An 8,158-nucleotide genomic window follows, 5' to 3' on the forward strand; every position below is an offset into this window, starting at 1 on the left:
TGATGATCTGCTTCTGCATTCATGTTTGGTGCTACTGTTTGGGTTCAGTGCAATATGAGTTTGTTCAATAACCGCTGCTTTTATTTACATGTTTTTCTGTGCTGTGCATGTTAAGTGCAATGACGAGAAGTGTGGTTCTGTGTGTGTTTTGTTGTGTTGTTTTTAGCTATATTTGAGTGTTTTTTAGTGATGCACTGAACGTTTGGCACCTTTAATTTTGTTGTACTTTGTGACAATGACAATAAAGATCTATTCCATTGTGAGCTTGGAGGTCTGCTATTTTCTGTGCTTTATACACTGAACTAATACTGGAGATGTGGCGTAACGGCATGGATTTCTACACAGAGAGGGCAATTCTTTCAACATAAGATGCTGCATTCAAGTTCAGGAGAGTTTGGACAAGGCAATTCTCTTGAATGCTGCCTTCAGGTATGGCATGGAAAGAGGACATTTGCATTTCTTTCACCAGAGTAAAAACTGCATTCATGGTCTGGAGAGGACACTTTTTACAGACGGATAAAAGGGCAGGGGCTCAAGCCCCCTTTGATGTCTATGTGTGCACGTGTCTGCTCTGACTGATATCCGACAGAATATCTTCACTACTAGGTTGACCTTTGACCCATATCTACTATCCAGTAATACCTGCAGCCATGCTGGTCTGTGTCCCTTTTATGCCCATGTATGGATATCTCCGCCCGCCTCCAAAGACGATTGGATGAAATGCTTCAGTGTATATATATATATATATATATATATGTATATATATATATATATATATATGTATATATATATATATATATATATATATATGTATATATATATATATATATATATGTATATATATATATATATATATATATATATATGTCACGGTTTGTTAGAGAAACAGGACGGTCGAGAAACGGAGCACTCGTGGTGCCGCACGGGGCGGAGCAAGCGCTCGCCACAACGTCGTCCTCCAGGCGGAGCCGCTCGATTGTACACGACATTGCAAGCGGCGCGAAGGCCAGCGGACCTTGGTCCTGCTCTTCGCCCCCGAGCGCCGCAGGCGCGAGTGGCCGCGAAGAGCGGGCCAGGGCCAGGGCCGCGCGGCCGGCGGAGCGCCGCGCGAGTTACGAAGACGTGGTGAATGCAATCGTTATATTTATGCCCAGGCCGTAAGGCCTGGGCAAGCCCACGATAAACGCCCTGTCCAAGTGACTACAATGGAGCTAATGGCTAAGCTAGGCTAGGCTAGGCTAGGCTAGTAAATAAAGAAAGAGAGTCGCAAACGAGTGACGTCAGCGCCTTCACTAGTGAATGGCAGAGCAGTGGCTGTCGTCTTACAAGCGCTCTTACAATGAACGTCCTGAGTTACCCAAACATACTGTAACATATATATATGTATATATATATATATATATAGCATGTACTGAACTCTCTGAGGCTGATTGCCCATATATGGAGATCCAAGAAGGTTCTGGAGTCACCTGGTGGTTGAAAAGGGTCTTCTGACAGCTGAAAACAATATGATAATGAACCTGATGCGACCCACATGACTGCTGTGATCCAATCACCACCCAGCATATAACCCACATGACTGCTGTGATCCAATCACCTGTTGTGGCATGGAACAGGGGTTTTCAAAGTGGGTGACGGGGCACCCTGGGGTGCCGTGACGGCAGTCCAGGGGTGCCGCGAGATTCGTCTTCTTCTTTCGTGTACTATCGTCCTTGATGATTGGTTGACAACATAATTTGATAATATTTGAAATGTATTTGGACATTTAAAATGTAATTGCTAAAATATGCTATAATTGTTGTGACAGAAGGCCCTAACTCAAACCAAGGCCCTAACTCACCAAGGCCCTGCTTGGCATTACTTACGTACGTTTTATGCCCATATATGGAGATTCCTATATTGTGAATATTAAGGACATTATTGGATATTATGTTATCAATATTAAGGACATATATGGGCGGTGTGTTCCTCCCCCCGCGTCATCAGCGCCCACACCCTAGGTGGGGTTGGTGATAGGGCCTTTCTGTGTGGAGTTTGCATGTTCTCCCCGTGTCTCCTAGGGTTGATACCCTCACAAAAACATGAACAAACTCCCCCCAGAATGACAACAACTAGAATCGTCAGAGAAACGCTGTGGTTGGCCAGATGGCCAAGAATTGGCGCGACCTCTCCCTTTGGGCGAGGTCGCATGTCACCCTGAGGTGTCTTACTAGTTATAAGGTGCTGGGAGTGAAAATTAGGAATATAATAATGTAGGGGTGAAAAGAATATTCATAGGGGTGCCCCGAGCCAAAACGGTTTGGGAACCCCTGTCTTAGATCATATTACAGTATATAATATAGAAATTGAATTTCCACAAGGTAGAGTGAGCTTGAAACAATATATTTATTTAACAACAAAGTTGAGAGCTCAGTGCCCGGAGAATGGGAGGACACTATGCATGCATAGTGTCCTCCCGTTCTCCGGGCACTGCGGGCAGGACAGTTTGGACAAGAATAGGCGAAGGAGTGTCTACTAGACCAGTGTTTCTCAAATGGGGGTACTACTAACTCTGAGAGTGTACAAATGGAACCAAATAGACCCTTACAGCTCTGTAACTCTGAGAGTGTACAAATGGAACCAAATAGACCCTTACAGCTCTGTAACTCTGAGAGTGTACAAATGGAACCAAATGGACCCTTACAGCTCTGTAACTCTGAGAGTGTACAAATGGAACCAAATAGACCCTTACAGCTCTGTAACTCTGAGAGTGTACAAATGGAACCAAATGGACCCTTACAGCTCTGTAACTCTGAGAGTGTACAAATGGACCCTTACAGGTCTGCCATTCAATGTTATATGAGACTAGAAGGTCGGCCGGCTACGCCGGCCTCCCCTCTAGGTCGTCGCGTTGCGTCTATAGTAGAGATGTTACCGATCAATCGGCAATGGATCGGATCGGGCCGATCAAAGCGTGATCGGCGATAATCGGTGGTTTAGATCAAAAGGTAAATTCACCGATCTGATCCGATCGGTGCATCCGATCAACCAGTAAATCAGTATGCCCACTTAAGGCCATTGGGGTATTGATTTCCACAGTGCTGAAGGAATAATTAGTTACTGCTATGATAATAAATACATAGTAATGCTGGTAAATAACTATAAGGCAAATATATAAATGAATTCATGAGTGAATTAATTAATTAAAGTTAAAACATTAACATTTAGAAAATATAAATAATATATAAATAATAACTTGATCGGATCGGTGATTGATCGGTATCGGGTGATCAAACTTTTGGTGCTCGGTGATCGGTTCCAAAAAACCTGATCGGACCATCCCTATTGGTAGTAAATATTCGTCGAAAACAAATCCCTGAGGTACAGGGTGGCCACGATCTGATGTTTTTTTTGAGAAAAAAAAAATTTTGAGAAAAAAAAAGTTTGAGAAAAAAAAAAATTTCTCCAAAAAAGAATTTTAGAGAAAAAAAAATTTGAGAAAAAAAAAAATTGAGAAAAAAAAATGAGAAAAAAAATAAAATTGAGAAAAAGTTTTTTGAGAAAAAAAACATTTTGAGAAAAAAAAATGTTGAGAAAAAAAAATTTAGAGAAAAAAAAAATTGAGAAAAAAAGTTTTTTGAGAAAAAAAAAATTTGAGAAAAAAAAATTTTGAGAAAAAAAAATTTTTTGAGAAATTTTTTTTTTTGAGAAAATAAAAGTTCTCAAAAAAAAAATTAGAGAAAAAAAAATGTTGAGAAAAAAAAAGTTTGAGAAAAAAAAATTTTGAGAAAAAAAAATGGAAAAAAAAAAATAATAATAATAATAATAAATAAAACGTATTGGTGATGCGATGACGTGGTGTATACGGATGTTACTGCGATTGAGGTGAAAGAGAAAAGTGGAAAGTTGTGAGCTAACTATTAGCTATTTTTGTGTGTGTGTGTGTGTGTGTGTGTGTGTGTGTGTGTGTGTGTTCTGGCTACGCCCCCCTCTGTTGAAATTGGATCCGCCGGTCCCATAGCTGGGAATACGATAGCCTGGCGGAGCCAGACGTTATTATCTGTGTTCATTCCTTCCACAGTATAACGTCTGGACTTCCGTTGATTGGCAGCGAGTATACCGATTATTCTCTGATCGGGGCCAATCAGTGACTGCTTCCGCACAACAAACGTAGTCTTCCTGACAACAAGTGAAAAGATTTCCCTGATTGGTCCATGTGTAGACGGTGACGTAGATGCATGCTGCTGCTGCAGCATTTTCAAAACAACAATGGCTGCCCTCGCGATGCAAAAAGTGTAACAGTTAACGCTCTAAACATACAACAACCAATAAGTGCAGTTATTTCAGAGTTGGAATCAATTACAACAATTAAAAAGGAACACGGGGGATGCGCTAGTGGAGTTTATCGGCCGAAAAGACGTGTTTGTTTGCCGTTCTTCCGACTGGCTGAGAGATGTTCTGCTACGCTGATTGGTTAGAGGAGTCTGTCTGTCAAGGCAAGTACACCCGCCCACTTTTCAAGCTGCCAATAGGCCTAAAGTCCAGACGTTATACTGTGGAAGGAATGAACACAGATAATAACGTCTGGCTCCGCCAGGCTAGGAATACGAGCCAATGGACGGCGGTCACCATGGCAACGGGGGGCCAATGATAGAGTTATGGGCGGTTTTATTCCCTACACTCTACCGACATCTGCTCTAGCTATGAGTTGAAGTGGAGGCGAAATGGGCGTGGAAGTGGGATGCGGCTCTAAGAAAAATGTAATAGTAGATACTTCAATGGTTTCCTGTGGAAATAAGCGTAGTCTTTTCTAGGATCTACTTTTAGTTGACCTTGTACCAGTGAACTGTACCGTCATGAAACTGTACCTTTTTCTATGCAAACTGACAATAAAGTCTTCAATCAATCAATCAATCAATCAATCAATCAATCAACGTTGTGGATGGAGCCAGTAGCGTCAGTACAGAAAAAGCTAAGGTATGGCAACATGACTGGTGTCTTGTAAGCACGCAAGACACCAGTCATGTTGCCATACCTTAGCAACAGGCATGATATATTTATTTTAAGAAGAAGTACATATAATATATAATTATATGTACCTATAATTACCTGTAATAATTATGACCATTTTGTTAAATGTTGCATTTGTAGTTATTTTACTGTAATTTACCAACATTATAACCAGCACAGATAGACAAAGAGATATTCATGGATTTGTATTCAGAACTAACTCTTATCTTCCCCCCTGGACCCAGGGTATGGCAGCTGCATACCCCTGCCATACCCAATTGACGCCCCTCGACGGAGCCAAATAATACAAGACAACTGATTTTGTGCCATTTTCCCCTCAACTATTTAAAGCCTACATTCAAGCCAACCAGGATCAAGGTGAAAAAGAATGAATGGAAAACCACTAAACAAACAGTATTTATTAAATGTAGTATAACATATATTTAAAATTAAATACTTTTATTTGTATTTCTTTTTTATTTTTAACTTTCTGTTTTCTCCAGTTTGGGTTTTGGGTCCTGGGGATCTCAAGCTAAAAGGTTTTGTGAACCATAAAACTTTATTTAATTTAATGCATTTAGTCATATTCAATATAACATGTTAATAGTTTTTTAAGTCTAATATTGTAGTCTGTGATCCAAATCAAGTAGCCTATGTTTAACAGTTAATGTTTAATATAACACAGTTTAATATGAAACATTAAAACATGTATTTAATGTTTAATATAACATGTTTAATACAACATAGTTTAATATAACATGTTTAATACAACATAGTGTAATGTAACATGTTTAATACAACATAGTTTAATATAACATGTTTAATATAACATAGTTTAATATTACATGTTTAGGAGTTTAAATATGAAACATTAAAACGTGGATTTAATGTCAACACGCTCCCCTCCCTGGGAACTGCTCCAAAACGGCATCAGGGCCGCGCGGGGCGCTCTGGGAAACGTAGTTCTCCGGCGTCATCACGCCCGTCCTCCCACGGGCTCCTAAAGACTGCATGTCCCACAATGCCCCGCGCCTCCTTCCTCACAGACCCGGCCCTTCCTTCAGCGTTGCCATGTCTGCTTGTTATTGATTGATTGATTGATTGAAGACTTTATTGTCAGTTTGCATAGGAAAATGTACAGATTCATGACGGTACAGTTCACTGGTACAAGGTCTACTAAAAGGAGATCCATGAAAAGACTAAGCTTATTTCCACTGGAAACCATTGAAGTATCTCATATAACATTGAATGACAGACAAATAGAACACAGTACTATGCAGTAGATATGTAAAGAAAAACAAAAAAGAAAACAGTAAGTCTAAACAAACAGTAAGTATATACAAAGAAGGGGCAGGGGAGGGTAAGGTTAGTTTTTTTTTTACGAGTTGCGAACGGCTGCTGCCTGTAAGTGGTTTTTCAGGGCAATTTTAAAGGATGCTAGTGATCCACACTCCTTTATGACTGTATTATGACCTTATTATGACTTATTGGTTGAAAGTTATTGATTGTCAGAAAGAAGGAAAAAAAAGAAAGAAAGAAAGAAGGAAAGAAAGAAAGAAAGAAAGAAAGAAAGAAGGAAAGAAAGAAAGAAAGAAAGAAAGAAAGAAAGAAAGAAAGAAAGAAAGAAAATAAATAAATCAGAGAAAAGGGGTAAAGTGTTTTGAATCATTTCTTGCATGGGTTTATGACTTTTGATCAGATGGGAGACTGCGGACAAATACAGATTAATTTAATTCTCCCTCAGATTAAATGATCCTATCATTATTAAATCATCCTATCATTATTAAATGATCCTATCATTATTAAATGATCCTATCAGATTAAATGATCCTATCATTATTAAATGATCCTATCATTATTTTAAATGATCCTATCATTATTAAATGATCCTATCAGATTAAATGATCCTATCATTATTAAATGATCCTATCATTATTAAATGATCCTATCATTATTAAATGATCCTATCAGATTAAATGATCCTATCATTATTAAATGATCCTATCATTATTAAATGATCCTATCATTATTATCATTATTAAATGATCCTATCATTATTAAATGATCCTATCATTATTAAATGATCCTATAATTATTATCATTATTAAATGATCCTATCATTATTAAATGATCCTATCATTATTAAATGATCCTATCATTATTATCATTATGAAATGATCCTATCATTATGAAATGATCCTATCATTATGAAATGATCCTATCAGATTAAATGATCCTATCATTATTAAATGATCCTATCGTTATTAAATGATCCTATCGTTATTAAATGATCCTATCATTATTAATTTATCTTATCGGGACGTAAAACTCGGACGGCGCTGAGTCGTCTCAAGCGGACTTCCCAACGCTCGTCACGGCGACTCACTGGCTTTAGCTCGCCCGAAGGTGTCTCACGTGGCTCAAGTCAGCTTGAGGCGGCACGCCTCCGTCGTCTCCACCGAAAACAAGCGCTCCTTTCCCTTGCCTCTCCTACTGATACAACAATAGAAAACAAGCGCTCCTTTCCCTTGCCTCTCCTACTGATACAACAATAGAAAACAAGCGCTCCTTTCCCTTGCCTCTCCTACTGATACAACAATAGAAAACAAGCGCTCCTTTCCCTTGCCTCTCCTACAGATACAACAATAGAAAACAAGCGCTCCTTTCCCTTGCCTCTCCTACTGATACAACAATAGAAAACAAGCGCTCCTTTCCCTTGCCTCTCCTACAGACACAACAATAGAAAACAAGCGCTCCTTTCCCTTGCCTCTCCTACTGATACAACAATAGAAAACAAGCGCTCCTTTCCCTTGCCTCTCCTACAGATACAACAATAGAAAACAAGCGCTCCTTTCCCTTGCCTCTCCTACTGATACAACAATAGAAAACAAGCGCTCCTTTCCCTTGCCTCTCCTACAGATACAACAATAGAAAACAAGCGCTCCTTTCCCTTGCCTCTCCTACAGATACAACAATAGCCAAGGCCAACTAGGACAACCTAGGATAGGGTAACCTAGGATAACTGTTACCTCACTCAACTGGAACAAAAGTTGTACTGACTCTGACCTCTTAAGTAGCCTAACAGGCGGCAGCCGTTCGCAACTGGTAAAAACAAACCCAGCCCAGCCCTCCCCTCCCCTGAGTCTGACCCTCTTTATAGACTTACTGT

Source organism: Nannobrachium achirus (assembly GCF_963921795.1).
Source record: "Nannobrachium achirus genome assembly, chromosome: 1".
NCBI lineage: Eukaryota > Metazoa > Chordata > Actinopteri > Myctophiformes > Myctophidae > Nannobrachium > Nannobrachium achirus.